The sequence below is a fragment of the Poecilia formosa genome, unplaced genomic scaffold, assembly GCF_000485575.1.
Source record: "Poecilia formosa unplaced genomic scaffold, Poecilia_formosa-5.1.2 Scaffold37, whole genome shotgun sequence".
Lineage (NCBI taxonomy): Eukaryota > Metazoa > Chordata > Actinopteri > Cyprinodontiformes > Poeciliidae > Poecilia > Poecilia formosa.
In genome coordinates, this window is record NW_006799976.1 from 3,274,391 (window position 1) to 3,287,182 (window position 12,792).

Consider the following 12,792-nt stretch of genomic DNA (forward strand, 5'->3'; position numbering starts at 1 on the left):
GTGTGTGTGTGTGTGTGTGTGTGTGTGTGTGTGTGTGTGTGTGTGTGTGTGTGTGTGTGTCACACTGTCAGCGCTGTTTATTTAACAGATTATGTCTGTAAATGGGTAGGAGCAGCGAGGAGGAGATGAGAAGACAATGAAATCCTCTTGCTTGGCTGCCTTTGGTATTGAGGTCGGCCCCGCCGTTCTCTCTGCTCTGCTCCCTCACACACACGCAGACGCACACTGACTCCACTGCACACGGACAAGGCGAGCCGAACACACGCACACACACACACACACACACACACACACACACAGGAACAATGCAGAGCAGCACCATTGGCTGCCAGACCACGCACTTCTGGCCAATGGGAGCACATGTTGATTATACTGTATTATGTTTTCCCTGATCGCCTTTTCAGTGGTTTATTTGAATTTGTATCAGAAACTGTGGGTGTGTGCTGACTAACGTTCAAGACACAAATGTCCAGTGCTTTGCAAAAGTGCATCTTTTCTAGTTTTTTCTATTTTTGTCCCATTAGAACCAGAAACGTCTCTGCGTTTCAACAGTACTTTGTACCTCTGGGTTTATGTTCAGCGCCGTCGTACTGCTGGATGGTGAATCTCCGCTCAAGTCTTAAGCTTCCAACTAGTTTATTCACCTTTATTTACCTCCATCCAGATTCTCATCAGCTCTGAGCGACTCTCATGTTCCTGCTCCAGAAAAATACTCCCATGCATCATTCTACCACCACCGTATTTCACAATGAGGATGTTCTGCTTAGTCTTTTTTTTTTCCTGTAACACATGGATTTTTTTTTTTGCTTTTCGGTTCAAATTGGTCGTCTTTGGTCTCATCTCATCAGTGCACTTATTATTCCACATGCGTCGTCTGCATGGCTCGTGGCAAAATAAAGACACAACTTCTGATCGTTTTCTTTCTTTCGACTCGATCTTCCACCTTAGTTGGGAATTTCCTCAGTTTCTTCTCAGAAAAAGAAGCAACCCTCTTGGATTCCTTTTCTGATTAAAGTTATCCATTGCTGAAACATTTAGTCGGATTAATCTTGACCAATTGGTTATTGAAATAATCGTAAACTAATTTGGCAATCCATTCATCATTAGCGGGAGCATACAGACTATGAAAAAGTTCATTTGCTGAAAGAGCAACACTCTCAGAGCAGTAAATTAAGTCAAACTGTGTAAAAATGTGTACATTTTGCAATAAAGTAAAAAATAAAAAATAAGTTTGTCTGTAAATATGTTCAACTTCTCAAGCGGCAGTTTTAGCTTCACCTGGTTTCAATTCTGTACAATGTTATTGCATTTCAGGCATTGCAATGTTTATTTTGTTACTTAAAAAAAAATTGAATGATTTGTTAGTGGCTAAGTGAAACATCTGCAGAATGTGCCCAAAAAAAAAGGTTTTATTCGATTAATCGATTAATTGATTAATCGTCTGAAAAAAACGGTAGAATAATCAATACTAAAATAATCGTGGGTTGGGGCTCTACTTTGTTCAGGTCGATGTCTGTCTCTCTGTGGGTTCAAATACTGGACTCAAATGTGGAAAGAGCTTCACAAAGTTAAGTTGATATTTCGCATCAAATCCTAATAAAGAAAGTTGTAGTTTTGGTGGCTGTGATGTGATGCAATGTGAATTATTGTGGAACTGGGTATGGATGCATTTGTGAGGCTCTTTAAAAACATATATATCTTAGCTTAAAGTGTCTCTTTAGCTCAGGTGTTGGTTCTCTGCTGTCAGCTTGTTCCTGATGGCTTCTGAAGAACCGCGAGGCGTCGTTTAGAGATTTACCCCGGCCTCCGGTTGCATAACAGCCTCCTGTCACGCAGAGATCAGGTCTTGGTGACTATTTTTTTTATTTTTTTGCTGCTTTTCTTCAGCAATTGTTGGTGCTTTTGAAAGACGAGAGCAGCTGAAGGACAGGAGCGTGCAGAAAATAGCCCCTAATTGGTTAAAATATCCTGAATGCATTTAGTCTGTGACCTCACGGCGCTTTAGTAATCATGGAACCATTTTCCAAATCGAGGGAGATTGTGCTGCAGCACTTCAAAAGACAAAGCTCAGGTTGCTCTGGCAACGATCTAAGTTTACGTTAGAGGGATCGAATTCTGCCCCGTGTTATGATGTGAACCAAACATCACTGCAGTGTGCGATTTGCCCCGTCTGCTTCTCAACTGGTGTGTGTGTGTGTGTGTGTGTGTGTGTGTGTGTGTGTGTGTGTGTGTGTGTGTGTGTGTGGTGGGGGAAAGTTGTCAAAAGTCTCCACCGGGTGTGAGTTTCCATGTTTTTCCCCCTATAATGCTTTTATTGGTGATATTAGATGCACTGTTGTACCACTCAGAAGGAATGCAAGCTGCTATTGATTACGGAAACATGTTGAATGAAACGTAAAGGTGATAGGTCATCCCACTGTTGCATTTCTTTGGTGTTAATGAGGTTTGGCTAAAGACAGTTTTCATATTCTCCAGTGTGTGAACAGAGTTGCACCCAGATAATAAAACACACACACGTCGTTAATGTGCAGGTATCAAACAGTTCCTTGCCAAAGCATTTGTGCCTTCTTGAATTTTTCCACTCTATAGGATGTTTACAAACTCCCAAATGGATGCTGGGATTTTATGTGACAGACCAACACACAACTGTGAAGTGGAAGGAAAACGATGGATGGATTTAGACGTTTTAGACAAAAAAAACAAACATATGTAGAATGAGACATGCTTTGGTTATGAAGACATGTTTTGGTTGCTCAAGAGGTAAAGCGTACCTTCATGAGGCCCGGTAGACTTTCGGCTTGTCTACCCAGAAACATCGGGCGGTCCGCGTTCAGTTCATGTCGACACAGATTATATTCAACCTCTGCAAAATGAGAACAAACTGGGTTGCATCATAGCGGACCGGGGTATTAAGTTTTGCCCCTGCTCTTTCCTCGGCCACGTCTTCCTGTTGCTCTTTCCACCCGAACACAAACTCTCCCCGTTCCTTTCATCCGAAGAGAAAAGATCACCGGGCCGTGACGCTGCGTGTGCTTTAGTGAGGAAAATGTCATGCACACTGTAAACAACTACTTTCTTATGTGGGTTTACATGTCCCTCTGTTGGATATGAAAACATTTAATATGTAACGATGGTGAGCCGGTAAAGACCGGTCATGTCCGTACACAGGTGGAGAGCGGGGAAACATTTTAGGGAGCAGTGCTTGTAAACAAGATGAATGGATTCTGTTGGAGTTTTGTTTCCTGGTCCATGAAACAAGTGGAATATTCTGACTTCAATGTGAGAGGACAGGTCTTTGTTTTCACACGCTCTCTCCTGGCAGAGCAAAAGTTGGACAGTGACTGATTTTCAGAAATGGATGTGAAATGGTTGGTTTACAGAGTGGAAGGAGGAAGGGATGAAATGGCAACGCAAAGGTACCAGGCACCCTTTAAAAGTTTTCAAAAACTAAGGCCTTAAATGTCCTAAATTGTTCTTAGACACATTAATCACCAGTCTTAAATTTTGTCATGGTGGAACTTGTTAAACTTGTTTTGTTTTTTTCTTTGTCAGGCAGAGGTCACCGCTAATGTACCCTTGCTAACTAGCTGGCCAGCTTTTTTGCATCTACCACGTGTAAGAGCAATTTTATCGCTGGCTGGTTGGAGGATGTTCCTTTTTCCCATTGACTCACTTCTGTTGCCCTCCCATACAAGGCTGCAGAAGCCTCTGTAAGCTAGTTTGTTGCATTTTGTGCAACAACAAAAGAAGACGTTTAAGCTAAGCTCTATGGGGGTTAAGGCTGCAGAGAGCCACATGCAGCATGAGAAACACAAAACTGCTGTCAAGAGTTGCAAAGACCCCAGAAATTTAAAAGTTTTGCTATTTTTGATACAACCATCCATTATATTTTTTTCTGTATTAAATTTCATTTAAGGTAGCATTAAAAAGATCTTTAAAAGTCTTAAATTGGCCTTGCTGAAACCTGCAGATACGTTGAGGTACGCAACGGCGATTCAAAGCTCGCCATCGGTTTGAGTTGCAAAAGACCCTTTTAAATGAAGTGTCACTCTTCCTCCTCAATTATTTTTTAAGAGTCAATCTGTTGTTGTTTTTAAAGCTTCCCGTTCCATCCCCAACATCTTCGCCGCTTAGGGAATGCCCTCCGTGTTGTGACACGTCTCCACCGGCGCAGAAATGTGTGGCTAGACAGATCCGCAGCCGCCGGTCGGCGCTACACCCCGAGTTTAAGGGATTCATTATGACGCAGCGTGTGTTCGTCAACAGAAAGAGCGAGAGATGTAAAGTTGTTTTTTAAGTTGTGGTTCACACAGTTGGGTTAATGTGTGAATGCTACACAAAGCCACCGCTAACCAACCACAAACAGTCCAGCAGGCTTTCTTGGAGCGTAACACAGAGCAGAGCTTATGAAGTTATGGGAGCATAATGAAGAAATTCCTCTCTCCGCTCGGCCTTTTGAAGATGCCCCCTCCTCCTCCCTTTATTAGCCCCGTATGCCCACTTCTCTCCCAAATCCGTCCTTATGGGAATAGACAGGCAACACTCCTGGGAGCATCCTCCAATCCCCCTGGATCCTGTAAAGGCATACCTATTGGAGAGTGGGGATGCCGCGATATCTATATAAGGTCAAAAAATCCTCTGATTATTGAGAGAGCGAGCGCGAGGGAAGCAAACTGATCGTCAGATAAAGGAAAAAAATGAAACATAAACAGGAGCTGTGAGAGCCGGCTTTGATGTGCGCTGCCTTGCGCTCCTGTCCGCCCCGCTGGTTCGTCTGCTCAGGACGGCTCCTGACTTTAAAGCCCAGTTCCCGTGGGGGCGGCCTCCATGTTGCACCGCACCAGACATGTGGACACTCACGCATGCTAAACACACACAGAGAAACACACTTTCCCTCTCTCGTCTATTGAAAACCCTGCTGCCCAGTCGAGTCTCTGAGGTTATTTGTTCACTTATTAAGAAACCCCCTCTTCTTCACCACATCCATTAACTTTCAAGCCCCTCTTTTTTCTTCCTTTCTCTCTTTCTTTCTTGTAGTTCATCTGTTTTAACTGCAGCTGCTGAGTAATTCATCATTAAACGTCTCTTTTGTTCATCTTGTCTAATTCATCAGCTCTAACTGATCCGTTTGCTAATCGTTTGAAGCGGCGTGGCTCACCGTCAGTTCAAATGACGGCGCGTGATTTAAAAAAAAATAAAGGGGGGGTTTGTGCGGCTTTCGCTCGGCTCGATGGAGCGTCTTGCCCGTCTTTCACAAAGCTGAGCTGGACCCATTGTGTCCTCTGTGCAGAGGAACAATCAGATGGGGAGACAAACTGGGTAATTAGCTGCTGGACGGAGCAGAGAGCACAGCTACCAAAACAACCGGGTGGTTTTTTTCCCTTTAGTGTGGATGGAAGCAAATAAAGAAGCTAAGAAAGTTATAAAATAACAACCAAATAAAGTCAACACTGTGATCATTTATGTGTCATCATTTTTCTTCAAGCTGCTCAACAACAGCTGTTTTGTTTCCAGGAATGGTTCCACTTAAGCTTAATTGCCGAACATTTACAGTGCCGACAAAATACTGCATAATTGTGAGGATAAATAAAAATGAAATGTGGTTTTCACTTCTTTTTTTTTTTCAGTTTTTCTTGCACATAAAAATCTCTGCCTCCTTCATCCTGATTCCTCTAAAATCAAGTGAAACCAATTGGCTTCAAAGGTCACCGGTCAGAGGTCAGCATTTATTGTATTGTTTAAAATTTATCATGATAAACAATAAAAGATTTTGACGTATCGTTGTCACTGTATATTCTAATAAATAATGTTTAACTATTTCTGTTTTTAACTATTGTTTTACTATTTTCTCGATTGTTTGTTCAATGACAGTATCGATATATTAATGAATCTGAGGCGCACCACTCTTCAGATTCTTGTCAGCAACTCTACTTGAACACCATGTTTGGTTTTTTCCTTCCAGCTACGCCCCTATCTTTTCTCACTTAAAGTCCCAGTAAAAGTTTGCGGTTGTGACAATCTGTGAAGGTTGAAGGGATGAGTAGTTTTCCACAGCCACCAAACACACGGCAATTAGCTTGTTTATCTGGGGGTAAATTGGACCTCGCGTGGCTCTGACTGGACTGATCACGACGGTCAGTAACTCAGTGTTTCATTTCATTAGGCGATTGGAAGACTCCGAGGAAGTTTTTCTGTCGTAAGTTCATGTGATGGTGGAGGTGGAGGCTCAGCTTCCCGGAGCTGTTAACAAAAGGCTCAAAAAACAAAACGCCAAATGAAACTCTACACCCCTGGGAATAACCGCCACCAGGAAACCCTATACGCTTTCACTTTAAATCGTTCCGATTGGGTTTACTGCTTCTGGAGGAGCTGGGTTTCTGCCTCCCGGCTGACTTTTGATATCGGGGATGGTACGAGCGGCAATAATAGCCGGTGTTTCAGGTGGTTACATATATACATATATATTTTCTCTCTCTCTCTCTCTCTAAAACATGCGGTGCTTAGCGGCACTAGCATCCTCTCTGATGTGATTACTAATTTTAATGAGAGTCAGCTGTGTTGCATTTATAGATCCGTGAGAAGTGATCTCCGTGCCGTGAAGCTGGACGAGCGTCTCCTTCACATTCACGCTGCAACTCAGTCAGCAAGAGCTATTCATAACCTTACTGTAGTTTTATTTTGCTTTTTCTGATTGTATCTGTCATATTATGTTGGAGGACACTGTCTGGGAGGGGTAATCACACGACTTATCGTCCTGAAAAAGCTTCTCTGGATTGTTTCTTTGTCATTCTGGATGCACATAGTGATGGTCAAAGATGGCCGTCACACTACATCCCCATATTAGAGTGAATTTCACTCTTTCACTTGTAAAGTTGGAGGCAAAGAGTTCTTTAACGTATTTTTACAAATTAAAATGTGAAAAGAGGTTGACATGTTTGCTTGCATCAAAACGTGATGCAGTCCCCCCTGGAAGTCGCGGCGTTGCGATCGCGGCCATCAACGCACATTCACGCATCGTTCGCAGATTTTGCGCGGACTTGCGATTTTCACCAGTCATGGCAACTTTTCCACAAATCGGACCTTGACGTTTTCTTATTCTCTGTCCAGTCCAGTAGCTCTGCTGAATTCTGGCCAATCCTCTCAGCCCATTTCAAATTTAACTTCCTGTTTCATAAAACGTCTTGAAAGCCAAACCTACAAGATGAGAGTTTGTGACATTTGCTTCTCTTCTCTTTTTTTATTTATTTATTTTTTGTCTTGGCATGTCTGCACATTTGCATTTAACAATAGCCTCCCCCACTGTTACCAACTTAGCTATATTTAGTGACATTTCAGACAATAAAAATCTGCATAGGTCAAAATTGGAACCGGCATGTCGGGATTTTTAAATAATCGGCGATTGGCCATAAAGTGCAATCAGTGCATTTTTTTGGCCTCGTAATTATGTATATTTTTCTGTATTGTTCTTAATTATGGCAGGATTGGTCCTCCATAGTTTTGTGAATTCCATAACCTTTGGCTTCTTATCTAAAAAAACAACAACAAAAAAACAAATATAAAAGACTAAGTACCATTTTTCTTCACCAATTTTACAACTATTCCCTAATGTGTTTTGATCTATCAAAGTTCATCGTAGTTTGTGTTTGCAACCTGTAACATGAAAGTGTTTAAGGGGTGTGAATACTTTTCCAAGCTATTTTAATGTCGTCGTTTCTCTCTATCCTTAATTTTCGTGTCTCCTTTTGCTCCTGTTGGTGTATTATCTGCACTGCTGCTAGTATGGTGAAATCCAGAAGGTCAGGGTGAGGCTCACCTCTATAAACAGCCATCCTCCACACACACACACTCAATGCAGCCACTCCTGGCTGTCTGACAGCCACACCCCTCCCTACTCCACTCTGTGCAGTTCAGCTGTTTGTTCAGCTGGAGCAGCAGATCCTCCTCGGGCTTCAGCCGGGAAGTTCGACTCCATACTTCCACGGGAATCTCTCCGGAGCGTGGCGGCCGGCAGCGCGCTGCAAATACATGTTATATTTTTCAGCCCTGATTTGCTCTCCTGGGCTGAGACCTTTGGGAAGTGATGCAGAGTAGATTTAAGGGCTTGCATGTTTTTATTAGTTGGCTGCAGCTCCCACAGGTGCATTAGGGGGGAAAAGAGCCCAACTTGCTTGTTATGATTACGACTCAGCTCTTGGCTCCAGCATGATTTCTTTCAATGTTTTTTGTTTTCTTTTTTTTTTTTTTCTCGTGTTGTTTTGCTCGTTTTTCCCGGTCTACCCGAGACCCGGCGTGAAATGACAGGAAACGTAAGGAAGTGTTTCCGCTGTTAAGCCTGAGAGAATCCAGGATCGGTGATAACAGTTCTGCCTCACTCGCCAGTTGTTATCTTAACGGCGTATGCTCCGCTTCACAGCTTCAGTTCGGATGACTGCTGTCGTTGCTGGAAAATGTAATGGTTTATAACCCCGGCCTCTGTGCTGACTCTGCAAAGCGACGTGTGGCACTAAAGTTGAAGTGTAAATCTTCGGACCTGATCTCTGGTTCTCGGCCTCGGTCGGACTTCCTCTGACTGCCATCTGTTGGGAAAAGACATCTGGTGGAGGTTGGACTCCATAAGAAACACGCAACAGTGGATGAAGATGCGTTTTTTTTCTCCGATCAACCCGTGCTGGTCTAAAACTGACTTCACTAGCTCCGGTTGTGTGCTTTTTAGAGAACGTATTTTTCTGCTCACGTCAAGGAAACACAAGTAACAGTCTGTTGCAATCAGATCCATAGAATACACCGCAGCATCAAACTCACTGTTAATGCTGCAAGAGAGGGAGAGAGAGCAAGACGTTATCATTTCAACAGCAGACACAAAGTTGTTTAAAACTGATGCTGTCACTGAGTGAAGAAGTCAGAGTGAGCTGAAATCACCAGATTCAAGCTCACAACAAGATTGCTGCTGAGACGGATCTCGGTTTTACAGGGAACGTTTCTGAAGGCTGTTCTTATGTCTTGCACTTCTACTGGAGCACCTCAATCTGGCATTGGCAGGTCAGAGCTTGTGGAAACCTGACGACTCCCAATGAAACGGCATCCTGAAGACCTATGGGCTCCCACCGGCGCCTCCAGACATCTAGCGGGCGCTGCTGCGTCTTCATTTGTAACGTCTCCGTTCGTGAAGAAGTCGAGAGCGGCTGGTGTAAAACCGTCGTCATGCGTCCTGCTGCAGAGTGTCACGGTGCCGTGCCTCTTCTCCATGCCCACTAATTGTACATCTTGACCAGAGATCAGGACCTGTCATTACCAAAGTGCTGCTGCTGCAGTTCGGTGCAGTGGGCAGAGTTTGTCAAGTCTGAGTGTAAGAAGTAAACCAGACGTGTTGTACGAAAGAAAAGACCTGAACAGCATGGAGGAGTTTACAAAGAAAAGGATAAAGCAGTTTCTCTCTGTAGGGCAAAGCTGCTCTTTCGCTCCAGCTTTATGGCCCCAAAAGCATATTTTGCTCTTTGAGCTGGATGGCGCCTGTCCCTCGTAGCATAATAACCCAATGACTGCTGTGATTTCAGTGCCTATTGGCAGCCATTCCTTTAGTTTACCGTTCACAAAGCTCTTAGGGGAAAAGGAAAATAAAGAAAAGAAAAATCCCTCCAGGGCAAGTGGGGGCTATTCAAGAGTCAGGCCTACTTTCTCCTCTCTGGACCGTTTCTCTCTTTGTCTTGGTGAACTCCTCTCGGGGGGGAAAAAAATGCATTCAGAGCAAGGCGGTCGGCGCGCGAGCGAAGCCCAATTCTGGCCTCCGTAAAGTTCCGTCGAACACCCTGGGGAGCGGGAGAGGGGATTTTTGAGATCAGAGGGAGGCGGAGGGGTTTTGGTTCCTCTCTCCGGCTTGGAAGATAAGATTTTATCAGGGAGCAGAAAGCAGAGCTCCGGTTTAATGTCATGAAACACGACGCCGCCTCTCGTGCGCTCTCCTGAGGTTTAGCCTGAGCAGGTAGAAAAACTGTGTTTGGTTAAAATGAGACGTTTAGCTGATATCCTGCCTGCAATCAACTAATTGTGTTTTCTTTGTCTCTTTTTTCCTTTCTCCTTCCATGTCCTCTCCACTCTCTGGTGCTTCCTGCTTATGATCAATAGGTAAGTACCAATAGAACTTAAAAGTACATCTGGAGCCAATCTGTTTTTCATTTAAACATTAGCTTGGTCATTTCCCGCCGCTGATCACACACGCACACACACACGCATAATGTGCAGAGGACTCACGGTTCACTGCAGGGGTCCTCTGGAGTTTCCTCTCCACAGCTGAGGCATGAACTGTGAAAGAGCGAGCGCACACCTTCACTGGAGGTTACGTCTAATTGCACTACAAAAGGGCTTACTCCCCTTAAGATATTTTCAGATTTTGTTACTTTACAGCCACAAAACTGAGTGTTTTTAATAGGAATTTTATGTGATCAACGTATTGTGTAAACTGAGAAATGGTCTCAAAAATTTTTTTTGCAAATAAAAGTGTAAAAAGCATGTGATGCTAAAGACTAACTGCAGATGGCTGCACTGTAGGCAGGAAGTATCTCCAGCAGCAGTCAGTCTTCCAACTCGTTTGAAAAGGCCTCTGACTGAAGAGGCCTGAAGATGTTTGCTGCTTGACGGTCTCATGACTGCAGTGACAATCAGTGTCTGAGCAGCCGAGATGATAGTCCACAGTCAGACGTCCTGGATGACATCATCAGCTGTTGGCAGGCGATGCTAATCCACCTCACTTGCTTTTGCCGTTCCGCTTAAAATCTCTGTCTGGCCATTTGGTTTAAACATAATGCAAGATGTTTTTTTTAGCGACTTGTCACATGGAAATAAAAACTTACTCACGTGTGATTTTAATTGTGTTTTTTATTCCTTAGTATTATACGGCAATAGCGGCATTAGAGGAGCACCGACAAAGTTCGTAATGGAAACTCAGTCAAGCGATAAGTGGAGTTTTTCCACAGTTAATTAACATCCAGGTCACCGTTTCACAGTAATTTTCTGCAGCAGTGTGTATTATTTTTTCTTATTTGGTATTTTTTGTTTTTACAGCAGTGTGCTGACTCAGAGAGGCTATCAATAGACAGAGTCTTGTTTATTTCCAGTCTGTCTGGGAGCGGAGGGCTGGGCGAGGGCTGATCTTCCCACTCAAATTTCCCAGTCAGCCTTTATGTAACAAACCCAAAAACACGGTTTAACGTAGACTTTGACTTGCCAGTTTCCTACGAACAGCTTGTCATACCATCTGGGTGTGGCGTTGGGAGCCACCGGGAGCTGGTACGGTCTGATCCCCTCCATTGTTTCCAGTGAAAGCACTGCTGGATTGGCTCCATCCCTCCCCCTGATAACTGCCAGACGTCCAGTTCATTCTCCCTCCTGCCTCGGCCGACTCGCTGTCATGGAGAGACGTGTGAGAGACGGTTCAGCCCCAGACCAATGCCATTCCCTCCTAATGACTTTCCCACACACACACACATACACACACACACGCACACACACACACAACGGGGTCACCCGCCTGCAAGGCTGACCTCAGACGGTTAAAGGGAGGTTTCCACTGCAGTCCCACCGTCACAAACGGGGCCCTCGTCTTTCCCCTTCCCAAACCGCGGCGTCCCCCAAACGTCTGCGTGCTCCACTTCCTGTTTGGGTTTCCTTTCAGTCTGTCCTGGTTCTTCTGCTCCATGCGAGCGATGACTGATGCCTCTGAACTGGAGAAACCAGAGTCTCAGGTCGACACAGCTCAGTGTTTATAGAGGAAACAGTGGAGGAAATCTCTAGACTAAACCCTCCAGACGCTTTCAGAGCAGTCTGCGTCTTCCTCTCCACCTGGCAGCAGGTCACCAAGCAACCGTCCGAATGTATGAGGGGGACACAGACCGTGTCCCACGGTGGATAGAGACACCTGAACAAGACAAACACATCTCTCTACCCTCTGCGTGTCTCCTACTATGACTGGAAACAGTCGTTGCATACCTTCCTGTAGCTTCTGACCTTTGACCTTTCTACGCGCTTGACAACAAGCTGATGAATGAACTGCTGCAGATTACATGGTCCTATTGTTTTTAATGGGCAGTCAGCATTTTTCAAGCATGATGATGATGATGTTGTTTTGCACTTCAACGTGTTTGTCTTTTTTTTGAAGCACACCAAGTGTTACTCTGCATACAGGAAGAGTTTAAGTCAAGGAAAACTTTAACATGAAGATTCAGTTCGGCTTTGCTCAAATAGAAATCTTAAAAAGTCAAAAAGAAATATTTAAATGAATCAAATGCCCATTTATTGTTGTCCCTCAACACACGTGCCAAACTGGAGATTAAAGATAAGTCAAGCATCAAAGGAATTAAAACAATAGAATACATTTTAAAATTAAATAAAGGTGTTGGCTTACCAGAGGGACTCACAAAACCTCACAAAAGGTTCTGCAAAAGACTCCAGTCGCACTTTGCTTTATTTACTTCTAACGTCTTGTAGAGGCTTTATGTCCCGTACTTCCTGATCAGCGCCACCTGCAGGTCTTGGAGAGTAAAAGCAGAAATTTTGAGCCGTTCTCGTCGTTTCCTTGTGGATGACCACATTTCTGGGAACGGTTCCATGTCATCGAAAACAACAACCTGTTTTAGAAAAAGATGTTGCTTAGATACATTATAATTCCTTAGTGTTCATTAAAATAGGTACTATTTCCACTGGCAGACTATTTCACTTATAACAAAACATTTTTCCCTCGTTATAAGTGAAGTAATTTACCAGTAGAACTTTTTAATCAGTATTGGGGATAATTGACAT

At 43.9% G+C, this 12,792-nt stretch overlaps 1 protein-coding gene across 5 annotated transcripts in view; it reads left to right on the forward strand.

Moving 5' to 3' along the window:
- Positions 1–12,792, forward strand: part of nhsa (Nance-Horan syndrome a (congenital cataracts and dental anomalies)) — a 68,247-nt gene that overhangs the window by 26,832 nt on the left and 28,623 nt on the right. The window contains exon 1 of one of the 5 annotated variants that reach the window (XM_016670755.1): positions 9,805–9,979. The exons of the other annotated variants lie outside the window; for them this stretch is intronic. The gene's annotated coding sequence lies outside the window, so the exon portion shown is untranslated. Of the gene's footprint in view, positions 1–9,804; positions 9,980–12,792 lie in introns of those variants that run through there. 5 annotated transcript variants of the gene reach the window in all.